This window comes from Sarcophilus harrisii, chromosome 2, assembly GCF_902635505.1.
Source record: "Sarcophilus harrisii chromosome 2, mSarHar1.11, whole genome shotgun sequence".
Lineage (NCBI taxonomy): Eukaryota > Metazoa > Chordata > Mammalia > Dasyuromorphia > Dasyuridae > Sarcophilus > Sarcophilus harrisii.
Genome location: NC_045427.1, coordinates 117,045,560 through 117,065,215, shown reverse-complemented (window position 1 = coordinate 117,065,215; position 19,656 = coordinate 117,045,560). Strand labels below are relative to the sequence as shown.

General features: G+C 36.4%; 1 protein-coding gene across 3 annotated transcripts in view; it reads left to right on the top strand.

Moving 5' to 3' along the window:
* The window catches only part of ADD2 (adducin 2), a 171,154-nt gene that overhangs the window by 69,906 nt on the left and 81,592 nt on the right, over positions 1–19,656 (top strand). For 2 of the 3 annotated variants that reach the window (XM_003757960.4, XM_031950663.1), the window contains exon 1: positions 18,000–18,232. The exons of the other annotated variant lie outside the window; for it this stretch is intronic. The gene's annotated coding sequence lies outside the window, so the exon portion shown is untranslated. Of the gene's footprint in view, positions 1–17,999; positions 18,233–19,656 lie in introns of those variants that run through there. 3 annotated transcript variants of the gene reach the window in all.

Sequence of the window (19,656 nt, the reverse complement as noted above, 5' to 3'; positions counted from 1 at the left end):
TGAGTAATCAATTCTTTCTGAGTCAGTGGTTGTTAAGATGATTGCTTCCTCTCTTAACATCCAAAGTCCTTCCTCGCTGAGTCAGTCTGGAGAGCCCAGTGGAGGCGAGATAGGGTCCTGTAGCTTAGACTCGCTTGTTAGCCCCATTACACATGAATAGATGATGGCTTTTAAAAATGCTCTTTCCCTTGTACTGCCTTTCCTGGTCTGCTTCACCTCATCTCACCCTACCTCACATTTATAGCCCTATATGCCCAGCTTGTGGTCAGCAACCAGCTGTCAGTATTTCTTTAAGACCCACAGTCTGCTCTGATTGTTTTCTGTGTTCCATTCAGTATTCAAATTGTTAGCTTCAAAGGTATATGATAGAAGGTCGAGAATGGACTACATGGGTCAGTGTGGGTGTCGGGTCTTAAGAAGCTGAAGCTCATCCAATGGAGATTGACCCCACTGTATTTGTAAATAACAAGGGGATTGGAAATCATGTGCCACAAAGATCAGACCAGGAGTGAGATCAAAAGAAGCACAGGACCTGGAACAATCACACTTAGCCAATTTGGGAGGAGGGAGAGAGGAATGGAGGATTATTTAAAGAAAAGATTGCTTAGATAATTGTATAAATATGTACGCATTTAATAGATTTAATATACATTTCTACCATGTTTAACATAGATTACTTGCCATCTAAGGGAGGGAATGGGGGAAGGGGGAAAATTTGGAACACAAGGTTTTGCAAGGGTTAATGTTGAAGAATTATCCATGTGTATGTTTTGAAAAATAAAAAACTTTAATAAAAACAGAAATGAAAGATTACTTAAATGGCAAGATATATGATAATTATTTCCAAATAAAGAATAGGTGAAGGCAGGTGAACAATGACACAAGCAATAGGTGGGAATTACATGTTTCAGTTTAAATATAAAGAAAATACCTTATAAATTAGAGCAATCTAATAGAGGAATTTACTGCCTCAGTAGATTTTCCTTTAAAAGATCATTAAATAAAGCCTGGCTTTCCAGCTATTAAGAGGGAGGTAGAGAGGATTCCTACTCAGTTATCAGGTAGGATAGATGGTTTTAGAAGCAGAAGTGTATAGTGTAAAGACTGGGGGAATGGAAATCAGAAAACAATAGTAGGTGTTTGGCATATCGCTTTCCTGTCTGGCTGGTGTTTCCTATTCTGCAAAATGAGGTGTTTAGACTTGAAGACTTCCAGAGTCCTTTCCAGATCTAAAATATAGATATATTTTACCTATGAACACTTCCAGCACTCATATTCTGGGATTCCTTTGATAATCTTTCTGCTGAGGAAATGATTTTACACACATACATATACTTATATACCTTCACCCCATCTAGGTATTTTACTCTCAGTCAGTAAAATGAAAAGGGGAAAGAAAAAAAAACCAACTTGACATTTGCTTCATAGATAAATATGCTAAGGAACAATTTCCATTGACAATCTGTTTAACTTCTTTCATAAGCTTGAAAAAGCTTAGCCTTTCTCTCTTGGACTGGGTGGATTCTCCTAAAGCTGGTACATGGTACAATGGCCATCTGCCATTTCTGTCAGATTTCCAAAGGACTGCACATTACTTGGAAGAAGTATCTGAGGAATCCACCATGCCCAGTCTGACTGTGTTGTAATGCACGGACTGACATGCCAGCCGGAGAAGACAGTTTCATTATCCTCCCTACACTGGCCAGGCTTCTTGGATAGTCCACAGGCTTTCAGCCTGCACAGTAGCTCATTGACCATGGTGCCCTGGCTGAATAGCCAAGACAATGTTTTATTGTGCCTCATGTTGCAGGAGAAAATGCATGTATTTGCGGCAAAATGTGCTCCTGATGGTGTTTTTTCCCTCCCACTCTGAGGAAGAATTTGATGCTTATTCAGTGCTTCAGAAGACAAGATCTCAGAAATATTTAACTTGTTTTGGCTCTGACAGTTCCTAACTGTGGAATCTTACCCAAAGATTGAGCCCTTGTTTCTTCACTTATAAAATAGGGATAAGAATACCTGTACTAAGTACTTAATAAAGTTTTGTGAAAAAGAATTGTTAACTTTAAAAACATAGAAAGATAAGTTATGATTATTAATATATGAGACAGTTTCTTTAGTAAATATTTTTGCCTGATTCTCCTTAGATTCAAGAAACTGCAATGGCTCAGCCCTCATCCCGAGAGAAAATGCCTTATCTTAAGCCCAATTATTAACAGATCATATGGATGTCATAGCACAGTAAAACAAAACTTGAATTATATATTAATATTTCCTAAGCAGCAGCAGATACAGGGAATATAAACTTACTAGACACAATCTCTTCTAAGGGTTAGGGTTCTCTTCTTATCTACACTCTTTCACTCAAATGCCTTTAATATCATTAGTCTAGCATCCTTCAGGTAACCTATAATCACAGAACCATTCTCAATCTAGAGAAATAGATGAAGCAAGAGTAGGACTTTTTCATCACCATAGGAACATTGGTGTCTTCATGCTTTGCAAACCACTGATGTATGTACTGTATAGGAACATTGCTCCCAGGAGGGAGATGAGGTCTGACGGTGTAAATTTCATCAAATCCACCAGCCAAGCATCACAAGGAACAACAACAGCACAACTAGATCAGTGCCCGGTGACTATCCCTGCAAAAAAGAACTGCTAGTCTCCAAATCCCATAACAGTATAAGGCACAATATGCCATTTTTTCTCCTGCCCTCCATTTCCATTTTTACTTTTGACTTCCCTCCAGACTTCATTTAGAAAACTTCCATCACTGTTTGTTTATCCAATTCAATTAAACAAAGTGTTAAGTGTTTACCATATGCAAAGCACTAGAGATACAAAGATAAAAACAAAATATTCCCTAAACTCTAAGAGCTTGCTGTTATTCAGTCATGTCTGACTTCTCATAACCACTTTTGAATTTTTCTTGGCAAAGATACTAGAGTGTTTTGTCATTTCTTTTTCCACTTCATTTTACAGATGAGGAACTGAGGCAAACGGGGTTAAGTGATGTGCTCAGGGTCACACAACCAGTAAGTGTCTGAATCTGGATTTGAACTCCTGACTAAATTTAGTACTCCTAGCTATCGCCTAGAGAGTTACATTCTACTGGAGTCAAAATCCACGCCCCATAAACACTTAGCATCCTAGGAAGAAAGGAGGAAAATATTAAAAGAATCAAAAGCTCCTTTTCAGCAATAAAAATATTATAATTATTATTAATTTTCCATTATTACTGATTTTAAGTACAACTTATCCTATTTAACCCTAGGATTAAAAATGAAATATTGTGATTGGCTTTTAAAGCTTTTCATTACTTGGACCTTTTTCCACTTTTGTAGTCTTCTTACACCTTAATTAAAATATGTGGAGGCATATCCTAGGCAAGCAGTGACACCATCTTAGGGTTCCATGTCCTGACAATCAATGTTTTCTGCCTACCTTATTGAAATTCTCTCCCTCCTTATCCCTGCCCTTGGTTTTCCTCAAGTCCCAATTCAGTACTGATTAATCTTAATGCTTTCTCTCTCCAATTTCTCTGGTATTTATCTTGTTTGCACATAGTTTGTTTGCTTATAATCTCTACCATTAGAATGTGAGCTCCTTGAGAGCTGTGACTGATTAAAGAGGTAGAGTGTTACGCTTTCAACAACAGTCCAGAGACCTGAAGAAATCTGAAAATAAGTAAAATAAGTAAAGTCTGAACTTTACCAAAATCCAAAGCTAGAGATTCATTGTAGCAGGTAATATTTTTGTATGCCAGGTGAATACCTAGGTACAAAGTCATTCATTTATTTTAAATACATGGCCCCAGGTATGCACTTTAAAAACTGCAGGAGGTTGTGAGAGCCACTGGTTGCCAACCCTGTCTTTCCAATGTAAACTAGCATTAATCAGTAATTCAATTAAGAACCATTGATTAAGTCCCAGGGAGGACCTCTGAGTGTAAATAAAAGGTTTGTCTCCATTCCTTAGCTATCAGGCAGAGAGACAGGTTTTTTTCAAATGCCAGTGACCCTAGAATAGTTTCCTAATTAAGCCATGGTTTTAGACGTAGAAAGAAACTTGGGAGATTCTCTAGTCCATAAGATTTATTTTACAACAGTGAAAAACTGCGTCTAGTGGAGGGCTTGTTATGCAACTTTCAGATGATGTGATCTTTTGTGCTAGTGATCTATTATAAATTTTTTTTCCCTGCCATACAGCCCTTTTCTACTGCTGTGTTCCCATCAGTCAGCTTTTATGCCTATGCATTAAGGCAACGTGCATTAACTAAGTACCTACTAAGTAAAAGGTTATACTATATATACACTAAGCACTGGAGATACACAGAAAAGCAAAAATAGTCCCTGCCTTCAAGGAACGTACAAGCTAATAGGAGAGAAAACATGAAACAACTATAAAAAGATATACATGTATATAAAAGTATATATGCATGTGTATACACATATTCACACATATATGCATGTATTTTGTGTGTAGCATATATTACATATGTATCTAAATATATTTATATGATAATTTATCCAAATAATAAATTGAAGGTATTCTCAAGCAAAGGCAGTAGAATTAAAGGTAACTAGGAAATATTTCTTGCAGAAAGAAGCCAGGAGGTAGAGACAAAGAAAGAAAAAAATTCCAAGTATGAGACAGCCAATGAAATGCACAGATTTGGGAGATGGAATATATTGTTCAGCTACAATAAGGAGACCAGCAACATTGGTAGAGGTGAATGAGACATAAGAATACCAGAAAAATAGAGTGGGGCCATTAATTAATATTTGATCTTTGAGGTAGCAAGGAGCCATTAGAATTTGTTGAATTGGAAAAGGAGATGGGAGGTTGATATAGTCAGACCTGAAATTCAAGATCACATTTGATAGCTGAATGGAAGAATAATGGAGTGGGTAGAGACCTGAGACAGGGATGCATTCAGTTTTTATGTATATATGTATGTATGTGTTTTATATGAGTAAAGAAACTGAGGAATATATCCTCAACTGTGAATAGGAAAAAAGACACTTTGAGGATGCCCAAATCCACTGCTGTGCTTTAATGTTGAACTGTTAGAAGCTTTCTTGTGGACAGAGCCATTCGTAATAGAATCCAAAGCACAGCTGTGTTCTTGGCTCCCACCAAGTACTACCAATCAGAAGCTGTTAATTGACCCTGAGTTCTATAGTTGTGAAATAGCAGGATTAAGGGTGAGATAATTTTGCATGGTGTTGCAACTACCCCTAGTCAATCCCTTAGTCACCAACCCTACTCTGAAACCCATTAGTTTTCCATCCCTGGGTCTGGTTGGAAGAAGAAAAGATAAATTGCTTTGGCCATAGGGATTGGGGGTTTTGCTGATAATATGTTTCTCTGATATCAGTTTGCTTGCGGTTTAAAGTAAATTGTTCTTGGATTTTATCACTGGGGGAAAAAAGAAGAAACAAGTTAGATCTCACTCAACCTGAGTCAGGGTAAGGTCTGTCAGTAGTAATCTAATTATTTTTCCTGTTTTCCTACTTCACATACCTTTTTTCAGCTAATATAATAATAATAATAAAATAGCCAATAGCTAACATTTATAGAATGTTTCCTAGACACTAGGCACTGTGCTGAGCACTTTAAAATCATTCTATGTTTTGATCCTCACAACAACTCTGGGAGACAGCTGCTATCATTAGCTCCATTTTAGAGTTGAGAAAATGGAGACAAACCAAAATTAAGTGGCTTGGCCAGGGTCACATAGCTAGTAAGTATCTGAAGCTGAAATTGAAATGAAGTCTTCCTGATCTGGAACTGCGATGTACAGGCATTTGCAGAATGGAGAACTTAGGTGATTCTAGAGGTAGGTTACTCTTGTGGAACCCTGGACCCCATGGACCTCTACCACGGCAATATCTGGAACTGACAGTGTGGGGCAGCTACGCTGGTGTTTGCAGTAAGGAGACACATGAACCTGGATTTGTGAAACACAGAATTTTAGACTTGGAAAGGACTTCATTTTAGAGTTGGAAAGTGGCCATCAAGTCTAAGTTATAACTCAAAGGGAAGGGGGAAGGGAACAGGCATTTATTAGCCACCAACTGTGTGCCAGGCACTGTTTTAATCATATCTCATTTGATCCACATAACAACCCTATGAAGTCAGTGCTATTATAATCCCTATTTTACAGATGAGGAAACTGAGGCAGATAGCAATGAAGTGACTTGCCTAGGGTCCCAAAGCTAATAAGTGTGTGAAGTTCAGGTATTCCTAACTTCAGGTTCAATACTCTATCCCTTACATTCCACCACATATCTGACAGACAAAGTGTTTATGGAACAGATCTAACTATTAGGAAGATTTTTCTAATAGTGAATTATGATTGGCTCTGAAACTTCTACCTGCTTATCCTTGTCTTACACTTTGGGACCAAACAATAACTCTAATCCCTTTTCCACATGATATTTTGTCTCCCTTAAATCTTCTCTTCTTCAAGATAAACATCAATTTTTGATTCAACTAATCCTCATAACTAGGTAGTCTATTGTTACAAGGTAGCTAGGTGGTACATTGTTTAGAGGGCTAGACATGGAGTCAGGAACTTGAATTTAAATCCTACCTTGAATAACCACTAGCTTTCTAATCCTGGGTTAGTCTGTCTGCCTCTATAAAACAGGCATAAAAATAGCACTTATCTCATAAGGTTGTTGGGAAAATCAAATGAGATAACATGTAAAGCACTTTGCAAACCTTTAATCATTATGGAAATGCTAATTATTATTGCTTAATGTAGACCCTTGGGTCCTCATCATTAGAGTTACCCTTTTATTAGATGCTCTCTAGCACCCGTCTCAAGATCTCTGGAGGTCTGAATATAGTTCTCCAGATAAGGTCTTGACAAAAGAAAAGAGAGAAAAGAGAAACGATTATCCCTTAGTCCTAGAAGCTCTGTCTCTCTGAGTAGCCAAGCAACCCAAGATCATATAAGTTGCCTTGGTTTACATACATCACACCGCTTACTCTTCTTGAACTTACAGTCCACTGGAACAAGACGGTATCTGTCTTTTCCTATATATGTGAACCTGAGTTTTTGAAGCCAAGAAAATAAACACAAGTTTATTATTATTAATCTCAATTCTACCCAGAGGTGTGCTGGAACCATGTCTAATCAAAGCAAAATCAATTGTTAAATTTTCAGTGTGAGCATTTACACTTCAGAAATTCGAAGATTCCAAATCAGGACTTGATTTGTTGTACTTTTGTGGATTATCCAGACTTAAGAAAACAAAGGAAAAATTTTAATAATGTAGATTAAATTCATGTAAGGCATCTGATTGTTAAATATTTACCAGTGCATCATTGACTCTACTTGATCAACCCTAGCCTATTGTTGCACAAGTCCCAACATTATACCTACTTTATCTTATTATTCTGAACTTAAGTAAAGAAGTAGTTCTATAACATAGTAGAATAGAAAAAAAAGATGATTGCACATGAAATTGCCAATCTATTACGTACAACTTTTTCTGCCTTTTAAATGTATAATAAAGTTTTCATGCAACTTGATTTTTTTTCCTTTTTTTTTCTTCACTCCCTCTTCACCCCTCTAAGGATGGCTACAATTGGACACAAATAAGATATGTATGTGTGTGTATATATGTAAAAACCATTCTATACATATTCTATTTATTAGTTCTTTCTCTGGTTGAAGATAGCATCTTCCTTCATAGAGCTTTTATAGTTAATTTGGGTATTTATAATAGTCTACACCTGTTTTTTAATATCTACAAAATCTGCCTCTTCTGACAATTTAGTATTTAAGTTTAAACTTTCGTCACCTGTTGATATGATGTCTGGCTTCCTTTCCTCTGGAGACTAGTAGGGCTGAACACAGCAGCAAGCCTGAGGGAATATATTTAGCTAATATAAGCTGTACCATTAGTGATAGACTTAGTTGTTTCATTACCTTACTTCCCTGAGGATACACTGACTCTTGTCTAAATCCAGTATGCTTATGTCTTAATAGTCACAATCATTGCATTCTACAAAATAACAAAAACCATGCTATCCCAGCCAGAAAGGTATGAGTTAGTACGTAAAAGAAAAGTGGTTATCTGATATCTTAAGGGAAACATGTTTGGTAATTAAGAGCAATGACCAGTCCGAAAGAAGAATCCTGAAGATAGAGAGTTTGGCTAAAATAAGTTCAGAGAAAGCAAGTCAGAAGCCATAAGGTCAAGCCAGAGTTCATTGGGATATAGGACTCAAAAGGGTAAAATGAGAGATAGAATGGAATTCAGAGCATCGATCTCAGATTGCTCAGCACAGAGTGAGAGCAAACACACTCCATCAATGTATTTCTCATTTATATCTCTCTATGACATGGCATTCTAACATGATGGGACCTATGGCTCCTTCTTGCTTTGCTATATTGCTGAGACTCAGATAAGTGGGACCCATCCTCAGTTTGACAGGATCCCCAAGATATGGCCTGACCCACTGTTCTTGATTCTTTTCCTGAGTTTTTAAGAGTCAAAGATGTTCCAGCAATTTCTAATTTGGTAGAAAAGAAACATTCCTGAGCTTGAAGTCAGATGACTTGGATTCAAGCCTCAATTTTATACAACTGACTCTCTGTATGATGTTGGACAAGTTAATTCACCTCTGTGCGCCTCGCTTTCTCTATAAAATGAGAATAATAATCCTTCTGTAATCTTTATGTCACTATGACATTATAGGAATTGTACATCTTGTTTTCCAGTCATACACTGCTCTCATGACATCTTGTTTGTAATATGTTTTGAATTGTTCATTCTGGGAATACAAAGACAAGAATAAATAGTCCTCTCCTCAGGAAGCTTATGAGTTTTAGGTTCTCATTTTCTATAAGAAGTTCTTGTGTATATGATGTGGGAAACCTAGGTAAACCATTTAATTTCTAGCCTATAGGCCTTCCCCCATCTCCACTCCCCACTCCCATGAAATCCCTTGCTCTGAGGACAGTACTAAAATAAATAATAGCATTGCTTCTGGGAAGGGTTACCTATGTATGGATCCCTGTAACATCCCAGACCAAAGCTATTTTACCTAACCACCACTCTTCCCCTATGAAAATGTAAAATCCTTTAAGGATTTTTGTATCCCCATGTCTTAGCACAATATCTGGCACATGGAAATTACTTAACCTGCTGACATTGAATTCTAAGGTCTTATTTTTACTTCTGCTATTAGCAAAATGAAAGTAAAGGAGGAAAGACAAGGAAAAGAAAAAAGAGCAAGTATTTTCTGAATATTATGGGCATGGTACTGTGCTAAGTGTTTTTTATAAATATTACTTCATTTGATCTTCATGACAGCCCTTTAATAGCAGTACAATTAGTTCCCCAATTTTATAGTTGAAAAAATTGAAGCAAACAGGAATTAACTGACTGGTCCAAGGTCACACAGCTAGGACATGTCTGTGGCTGGATTTGAACTTGGATTTTCTAGACTCTGACTCAGGGCTCTATCCTCTGTGCCACCAATTACCTCTTCTTTAATCTCATTTTTATTTATTAAAATTTAATCTGTTGACCCATTTGACAGTGCCAAGGGTTTTGGTGTTGAAAATTTTCTTTCTGGGTCCTCAGTAAATGTGGTGACTGAGGAGGTGGAGATTGCTGCACCAACAGGAGAAATTGCCATGTCACACATCCACAGAGGTTGCTCCTCAGGATGATGACTATGAGAGCTGACCATGAGGCAAATGGCTTGGGAATACTGCAATTCCTAAGGCTCTTGGGGCTTACCTACCTATCTTGAAGCATCAGAAAGAGATTCAGAATTTGAATCAAGTCCTCTTTCTTATACCCTGCTTCTTCAAGTTCAAGGGGAGTCCCTAATTCTAGAGTTTTGAGATTTAATTCACATCCAGTTCCTTTCCTAGAAAACTGGATATGTTCACTAAAAATATACTTTTTGTGACTTTTGAGGTCCTCTAGTACAGAAGCATCAAGCACAATTAGAAATGGGGCAATTAAACTATACATAAGGCTCCTTGATGCTGCTATTCACAAACCACACATGCAATCAACCCTTGAGTTTGTAGGAGTAATGTTCCTAGAAAATGGTGCAGACATAAAAAAAGTGAATGTTACTACATCAAACCTATGGGAAATAGAGGATTAGGGTCCCATGACTACCAAAAACTGTAGTCTTTCACTAGAGATTGTTGAAAATATGCTTTCTTGAGCACATTGTATAAGATATTCATTTTGATAACATGCATTTTTCCTGACACAATAATCACAAAATAACATGCAAAACATTTTTCTTGTTAGTAATTCCCTAGAATTCTGTGACCTTTTGTGCTAATATCCCAATAAAAAATTGATTTCAGACAACAAAAATTTTCATAACACATGAAATCTGCAGTTCCATATAGCAATAAAATTCAAACTAAAACATTTTCTAACCTGAGTTCTATCTCCCACTGTATCAGATAGCAGTGTGACAGCATTGTTACTCTACAATATACTTCTGTAAATTGCTCTCTGAAAACCAAGAAAAAGGTTGCTGGGTTTTAGTTGCTGCTATTGGAAGATGCTGAGATTAATGAAGTCTTCAGCATCACTTCCTACACTCTTGTCCCTCCTATTTGGTGCATGGAATTGGCAATCTCTGCTTTATGGGCTTTTTGAGATTGTTAAGGATCTCAGAGTATGGGAACATAGCAAAGGAAAGTTGACATTGAACCTTGAGGCTGATTCATGATGGGCTCAGTAGCCTTGATGTCTCTAGTGTTATATAATGATTGCAAAGTACTTTGTGTTTCTTATTTCATTTGATACAACAATATTGGGAAGTAGATGTTACCATTATTCCCATTTTATAGATTAAGAAATTGAGACCAACAGAGGTTAAGTGTCTTTCTGAAGGTCACTTGTGCCTGTAAGTATTTAAGACCAGAGTCAATGATCTCTCCGTTTCCAAGTTCAGAACACTCTCCATAGTGTCCCATAACTACCTCTATGCTGGAAGAATGAGGCAGAAATTCCCAAATTCTTCTTAAATTCCAAATTTTTCTTAAAATGTTATAGAAATACAGCAGCCAATTTTTCTTCCTAATTCTGTCTTGATTAATCTAACAATAATTGGTGCTCCTTGGACACATATCAGCTAACAAGGAAAGCAACTCCAAAGCATAGTACTACAAAGGGAAATAGTGATCCAATTTTTAAAATTGAGAATCCAAAAAGTCAGTGATACACATGTGAAAAAGTCAGTGTTGATCATGGGCTTGAAAAAACATTACTGTCTGACTTGTAACATCAAGATCTTGCACAAGCGTCCTTTTTAAAGGAGGGTTTAAAAAAATTTTTTTTTCAAATATGTGCAGGACCAGATAAGGTTTTATCCTAATGTTTGCACAAGGCTCAAAGTTCACTATCTCAATTCCACACTCTGACAGGAGTGTAGCAAGATCTGGTGAAGGAGAATCTTGCTTCCAGGCTCTGCCCTTCTAAGAAGCTATTTCCAAGCTATTTCTCATCTCTTCCCCCCACAATTCATCTCTTGTATGGAATGCCTTACTCCACCCTGCCCTTAATCCCCTTAGAAATAAGAAACATCTGGCAAAACATCTGTGCATAGTTTATTGAGTAGTATTCATACATTCATTCAACAACCATTTATTGGGCATCAAGGTGTCCAAGACACAAATTATGGCATATAAGTTTCTAGGCAGGATTTAAATTAAAAATAAAGGAAATAGACTCTGGAGGCCAAGCTCATATTTCATCTTTTTATTCAATAGATGTAGAGGATGAAACTTCTTTTAACCTATACCAAAGTCTTCCCTTCTTTTTTTCATCTTCCATCTGTCAGGTAAAACGTAAATGTGCCAAAGGAATCCAGATCTTTAAAGGTGTCAGAGAAAGGCTCTAATCTTGTCACAGTCAATTGTAAAACAGTCATTGGATAAATATGTTTCTGGGTTTGCATAGACAAGAGTAAAATGTCCTGAAATTTATACAGCTGAGAAATCATCGGATCAGCCACTGATTCATCAAACATTTGTATAGCACTTATTGTGTGCAGAGCACTAAGCTGAACACTTCAGGAAAAAAAATGTTTAGAGAAAAGCTGCCTCTTGCAGCTGATAGTTTCAGTGAGCTAGGAGTGTGTGTGATAATTTCCCCCAGCAGAATAGATGAGAACAATTTTTTCCAATATCCATGAACATTTCTGAAGCAGGTGCTGTGGAAGCCTTAGAGCTTGGTCAGACATCAAAGATGTCCAAGGTCATCCACTGTAGAGTTTGGTCAGATATTAAAAATGTCCAAGGTCACCCACTGCCTCTCAAGCTATTGCTAGTCTTTCTGACTGTTGTCTTGCCACTGGACTTTCATAATTCTGGAAGAGAGAGTGAAGTTGATGACTTTGTGCAGCTTTGCCTCATCTAAATCCAATTCATGCATGAATCAAGAGATCACCCATGAAGTCATTAGTCTTCTTTGAAAACAAAGGAAGAATGACAATAATAGTCTAATATGGGGAGAACACAAATATAGATGACCTTGATATACAATATTGCATGGCAGATTTTTTTAAAAAAGTACAAAACAAAGTATGTGGAGGAGAATAGTGTAAGAGGATTGAAAAAGTAGGAAGGAGGCAGGTTGTGAAGGTCTTTCAATTCCAAAGAGAGCATTTTATATTTGTTCCAGAGAATAATAGGGAGTCACTGGAATTTGCTGAAGTGGAGAGGATGACACTGTCAGACCTGTAATTTAGGAAAATCATTTTAGAAGCTGAGTAGACAATGGACTGGGATGGAAAAAGATTTGAATAAAGGAGACCAGCAGAAAGGTTATTGAAGAAGTCTTGATAAGAGATGTTGAAGGCCTACACAAGGATCATGGCTGTGCCAGAGAAAAAAAAGGGATGTATACAGTGGATATTATGAGGCAGAAATGACAAGATTTGTTAATAAATTGAATGTGTAAGATGATAGGAGTTGAGAATGATACCAAGGTATCTACAACCTGGGTAACTACAAGAATTTAGTATCCTTGACCATTATAGGAAAGTTAGAAAGAAGGAAAGGTTTATGGGAAAAGATAATTAATACTGCTTTGGGCATGTTGAATTTGAGATGTCTATAGGACATCTAGTTTGAGATTTCCAAGAGGTTGTTAGTTATGTGGGAGTGGAGCTCAGGAGCAAAGCTAGTTCTGAATATTGGATCTTAAAATTATCTGAATAAAAACAATTGAGGAAACTGAGGCAAAAGAGATTAAGTTGCTTGCCCAAGTTCCCACAGTGAGTAAGGATCTGGGGCTGGATTTGAATTCAAGTTATAATTGATTTCTGGCCTAATCCACTGTGCCATCAGCTGCAACAATGTCAAATGCTGCAGAGAGATAAAAAAAAAATGAGAAATGAGAAAGAGCAATCAAGAGATCATTGTTAACTTTGGAGAAATTGGCTTCCATTGAATGAGATAATGGAAACCAAAATGCAGAAGGAGAGAAGTGAAAATAAAGAAAGCTTCATTTAAATGCTTCTGCTGTATAGAGTGGTAGCTAAAAGCTATGAAGGGAAAGATTAGAGATTACAAAGTGGTGTCTTGGGTGATACAAACTGCTGAAAAAAATGAGAAGGGATAAAATCAAGAGTGCATGCAGGAAGCTTTGCTTTCTCAATAAAGGACATTGAGAAGAACATGCAATAAGGAAGAGGAGAAAAAATGGAGCTTTCAGTGAATGTCTTCAATTTTTTTGGTGAAGTATGAGGTGAATTCCTAAGATAAGAGGGTGGAGGTACTGTGAGGCTAGGGAAGTTGAAGAGAGATGAGAATATTTGGAACAGTCACTGTAGTGAGTGGGATAGCAACTTATTAGGAACATGGAAAGAGTTTGCCTTGCTGCTGTGAGGACCGGATTTATAGCTAGTAAACATTAGATAGGGGTAATAAAATATTTAAAACTGAAATTTCTCGATTATAAATATTTTTAACTCATAATTTAAAACTGCAAATTACTAGCTGAGTGATTCAGGGAAAGCACTTACCTCTTCAAAGTTTTATTTTTCTCTTCTGCAAAATGGGAAAAATAAAAACTATACCACCAACTTTATGAGATTATCACGAAGAAAACACTTTATAAACCTTAAAACCTTATAGAAATGTGATCTCCTCTTCCTTCTACTGCTGTTATTGCTATTTTTATTTCTAGTCTGTGGTCTTTCTCCCTCCCTTCCCTTCATTTCACTTCCTCTGAGAGCCCCCGAGTTAATAAATTTGGAATAAAAATATAAGCATATCCCTAAGGTCCAGTTTACGTAAACCAAGTAAACTCTCCTGATGCTATGATCCAGACATTGTATTGCTCAATTTCAATAATCTGTAACAAGTGGATTATTGTTGGTTCTTTTTTTGAAAATAAAGATATTTGGAAAGTATAGTAGCTCTGAAGTCACAGGATCTGAGTTCCAATCTTCTGATACAACATTTATAATTTTGGGCAAATCACTTAACCTACCTTGAGTCTCAGTTTCCTCTTCTATAAAATGAGATTAAACTAAATAGCCTCAAGTCCTTTCCAGTTCTAGTTTTATGATTCCTAGCCAACTCTATGCCATATTCTTCTTATATGACCTTAATCACTTAAAATCTGTGAAACTCAGTTTTCTCATCTAAGGTTCTTTCCAGCTTTAAATCTACAATCCAGTAATCTACCACTACTCTTGCTCCAGCTAGCTCATATCCTCATTGTTCATCCTTTTTTCTTTCCTTTGTACTGGGGCCTACCCTTTCTTTTCAGTCCCACCTCTACTCTACTTCCTTTTATCTCTCCTTCAATAGAAGCCTGGCCTTGTCTTGGGAATTAGACTCTTGAATTTAAAACTAAAAAGAGCTTTAAATATCATTTGGCCCAAAGCTATCATTTTACAAATATCTTAGGTGATTTTCTCACAGATCAGTTAAATAAGTTCAAGAATATACTCGTCAAAAAAATTTTTTAAAAAAGAATATACTGGTCAATGTTTTACTATAGACTTTCTGGAAAAAAAATACCATGACCTGTAATTTCACTCTTCATTATTAGCATTTTTTCCATCATTGTCTTGAATCTAGACAATTAGCAAAGCAACAAATCAAACCACAATTTGTAGCATTCACTGATTGGATAATACAAGTTGCAGAGCTAGATTTGAATCAAAACTTTCTGACTCAAAATCCAGTGATCTTTCTTCTGTACCATATTAACTCATTGTAGAGAAATAGAAATTCAGCCTCAGAAAGTGAAATAATTTACCAAAGGAAGAGCCTCAAGATAAAAGTTTGAAACTATGCTCAAAAAGTTATCAAACTGTGCATACCCTTTGATCCAGCAGTGTTACTACTGGGATTATATCCCAAAGAGATTATAAAGAAGGGAAAGGGACCTGTATGTGCACGAATGTTTGTGGCAGCCCTTTTTGTAGTGGCTAGAAACTGGAAACTGAATGGATGTCCATCAGTTGGAGAATGGCTGAATAAATTGTGGTATATGAAAATTATGGAATATTACTGTTCTGTAAGAAATGACCAACAGGATGATTTCAGAAAGGCCTGGAGAGACTTACATGAACTGATGCTGAGTGAAATGAGCAGGACCAGGAGATCATTATATACTTCAACAACAATACTAGATGATGACCAGTTCTGATGGATCAGGCCATCCTCAGCAACGAGATCAACCAAATCATTTCTAATGGAGCAGTAATGAACTGAACTAGCTATGCCCAGAAAAATATCTCTGGGAGATGACTAAAAACCATTACATTAAATTCCCAATCCCTATATTTATGCACACCTGCATCTTTGATTTCCTTCACAAGCTAATTGTACAATAATTGAGAGCCTGATTCTTTTTGGTACAGCAAAATAACGTTTTGGTCATGTATACTTATTGTGTATCTAATTTATATTTTAATATATTTAACATCTACTGGTCATCCTGCCATCTAGGGGAGGGGGTGGGGGGGTAAGAGGTGAAAAATTGGAACAAGAGGTTTGGCAATTGTTAATGCTGTAAAGTTACCCATGTATATATCCTGTAAATAAAAGGCTATTAAATAAAAAAAAAAAAAGATAAAAGTTTGAATGAAATTGAATATATTTCTCTTATATAATAATTCTCCTTTTATAATTCCTGAGAGAAGAGGATATAGGATGATATTTTTTAGACCAGAAGGTTCTTAACTTAGGGTCTATAAACTTTAAAAGACTATTTTAATATAATTGGTTTCCCTTGTAATTTTATGCATTTTATTTTATAAATTTAAAAACTTTTGTCTTCCAAGTAGTCCATAGGCATCATCAGGCTTTAGTTTCTTTGTATGTAAAATTAAAGGGCTAAACTGCTTTCTAAGATCATTTAGGGTTCTAACATTATGTTTTAAGGTCTATTCTAATTACATTCAATAAATGTGCCTATCAGAGTCCAGTATGATAGTGGACACTCACTAGCACAAGTACTGGAAAATGAGTAGCTTGCCCATCAATTGGGGAATGGCTGAATAAGTTATAGCATATGAAAATAAAGGAATATTATTTATCTATAAAAAGTGATGAACAAGTTAGTTTTAGAAAGACCTGGAAAGATTTATATGAACTAATACTGAGCAAAACAATCAGAACCAGGAAAACATTGTACACAGTAACAGCAAGATTGTGGGATGATCATCAATGAAAGATTCGTTTCTTCTCAATGGTTCAGTGATCCAAGGCTATCCCAATAAATTTTGGATAGAAAACGACATCTGCATCCAGAAAGAAAACTGTGGAGATTAAATGCAAATGAACACATGCTATGTTCACTTCTTTTTTCTTCCATGTTTTCCCTCTTGTGGTTTTTCCCTTTTGTTCTGAGTTCTTCCCCCAATATGATTCATAAAGAAATGTGTATTTTAAAAGTTAATATACACATATAACCAGAAAAATAAAACAAGAAAACAACAACAACAAAAACAAAAACATAAAGTACTAAATCCATGTAGAATGAGTACTCCTTGAAGGCTCAGTGTGTCAGAATACAAAGATATCTTTTGAATGAAAGAGATTTCAGGACTCATCTGAGCCAAAAGAGATCTTAGATATCACCTAACCCAACCCTTTAATTTTAATAATTAGGAAATCAGAACCCAGTGAAAGGTGAAATGATTCCCCAAAGAATACATTTACACATGCCTCATATATGGTAAACATTTAATGTATGTTTGTTGACATGATGCCTCATGGAAGAACCAGGATTTGCTGCCCTATCCTCCCCACCTCCAAATTCTGTGTGTTTGTATAACCCTCCATATCTATATCCATGTTTACATATGTCTTTATCAGGACTGACTCCCCAGGACCAGGAAGGAAAATGGACTGAAGGCTCCTATAGCAGGGAAAAAATGGACAGATAATTCCATCTAACTAAAGTATTAAAGTATGTTAAAGTAACTTATATTACTCCTTATGTAATTCCTGGGTGAAAAGGAGGAAGATTTTTTAAAATGCCAGAGCGTTTTTAACCTGAGATCTTTGAACTTAAAAATATTGCTATTTTAATATAATTGGTTTTCTTTATAATGCCATATATCATTTTATATGGTATTATATATTTATATTTACATATAATATAATATAAATAAATTTTAATTTATGAATTTAAAACTTTTTTTTTTCCTGAGGAGTCCACAGACATCACCAGATTGCCAAAGGAGATTATAACACAAAGAAGTCCTGCTTTAGATCATTAAATTTGGGTTCCTTTGGTATAATGTGCAAAGTGGTGCTGGGCTTGAATCCTGACTTAAGACCCACTATCTAAAGTATTCTAGCTGTTAATGGAGTGGGGTTAGATTAGATAAATTCCAAGGTCCCTAAAAGCACTAACACCTAGCACCTCTTTGTCTTTTCATGGCCTATGGGGAGGAATATGTCCTCAGTACAACTGCAGCAAGCAAAGGATTAGATAAATTCTGCCCTACTAAAAGGCTGGCCAGAAGGACAGGATGACAAAAGTCAAATTTACCTCCAGTTGGCAACTGGAAGATGGGAGGAGGTTTCTGTTTATCTAATCAGAACACCAGGGTGCAATTTGGTTGCTGAAAAACTTGCTTATTTTACAAAGCGCGGGAAGCAAGAGCAGTCCATCCTTGTCCTTTCCACCTTCTGATGTCCCATGGCCTGCGAAAGCCCCTTTCCTGGGGTTGTGGAACCCTGAATTTCTAAGAGGTTAGTCGGGGTCTGACTTGAAGTACATGGATTGGGATCCCACAGCTCTGGGGGCTTCCCCTGTCTGACCCTAGAGCTTGGTAGACACAGGGCCCTAGAACAATCAGCTTCTTTGGGGTGGAGGTTGGGACTTGGGGGCAGGTACAGAGTTCAGAGGCATATGAATGTAAGTCAAGTAGCCAAATAGCTTCAGATGTCAAAGTGGAAAATGATGGCACAGGACAAAGATCTTGGGACTTTGGGGTAATTACAAGCTCAAAAGGAACCAGATGTGGCATGAATACTGGTTATAGAATCAGAAGATATGGATTGAAATAATACGTTGATGATCCTGACCAAATCACTTAACATGTCAGGGTCTCCATTTCCTTATCTACAGGGGTTAGACTAGATTATTTCTGAATTTCCTTCCAGCCATGAAAGCTATAAGCTTATGCGGCAGTTAGATGGTGAAATGGATCAGAAGATGGGGTCAGGAAGTTCTAAATTCAAATTCTGTCTCAATCCTTTACTAGCTATGTGAGCTTAACCTCTCCAAATTTTAGTTTCTGTATCTGTAAAAATCAGGGTAACTATAGAACCTACTTCATAGAGTTATTGTGAAGATCAAGTGAGAAAAAAGAGGTAAAGTGCTTTGTAAACTTTAAAGCCCTCTATAAATATTATGTTATTATTGTTACCCTTTATAAATGAATAAAATTTAAATTTGCATTAACAGAAGCAGTGTTCAGAAAGGGAAATAGTAATGCTTTAGTATTTTGCCCTAGAAAGAATCTTGAATCCACTTGTGAACAAGCCATTTAAGGAAAGATGTCAACAAGATGTCTAGAGGAGGGTGACCCTGATAGTTGGGGAGCTCAGGGAAGCATCCACGAAGCTGTACAAAAAAAAAAGGATTAGGAATCCTCATACAGACTTTCTTTTGGGAAGGAGGGGAATGACTTTCAGAACATATCCCTCAACCACATACCACCAACTGGAGTCTCCATAATTATAATGGAAAAAGTACGGTTTTGGAGTCAGGGAATGGGGATTTAAATTCTGACTTTGCTACTTATGACCTATGTGTTCTTAGACAGATGACAACCTCTCTGGGCTATTTTCTTATCTGTAAATGAGTGGATTGAACTACAGAATCTCCAAAGATTCCTTCTACTTCAAATCAATGCTTCTATGATCCTACGGAGACTTGCCCAAACTAACTAAGAAGTAGCTTAGATTTTTTAAATAGTTTAGAAAATTCTGTTTCCAGCTCTTTTTAAAGTATGTAGATATGAGTTATTATAAATAAAATAACATTTTGCTAATTGTGATAGCTTCATACTATCATTAGCTAATATCTTAAAGCACAATATATAGTTGGGAATTGTTTATTGCTAAGAATAGTGGGTTTAAATCCATATTTCAGATAATCTTAATTTTGA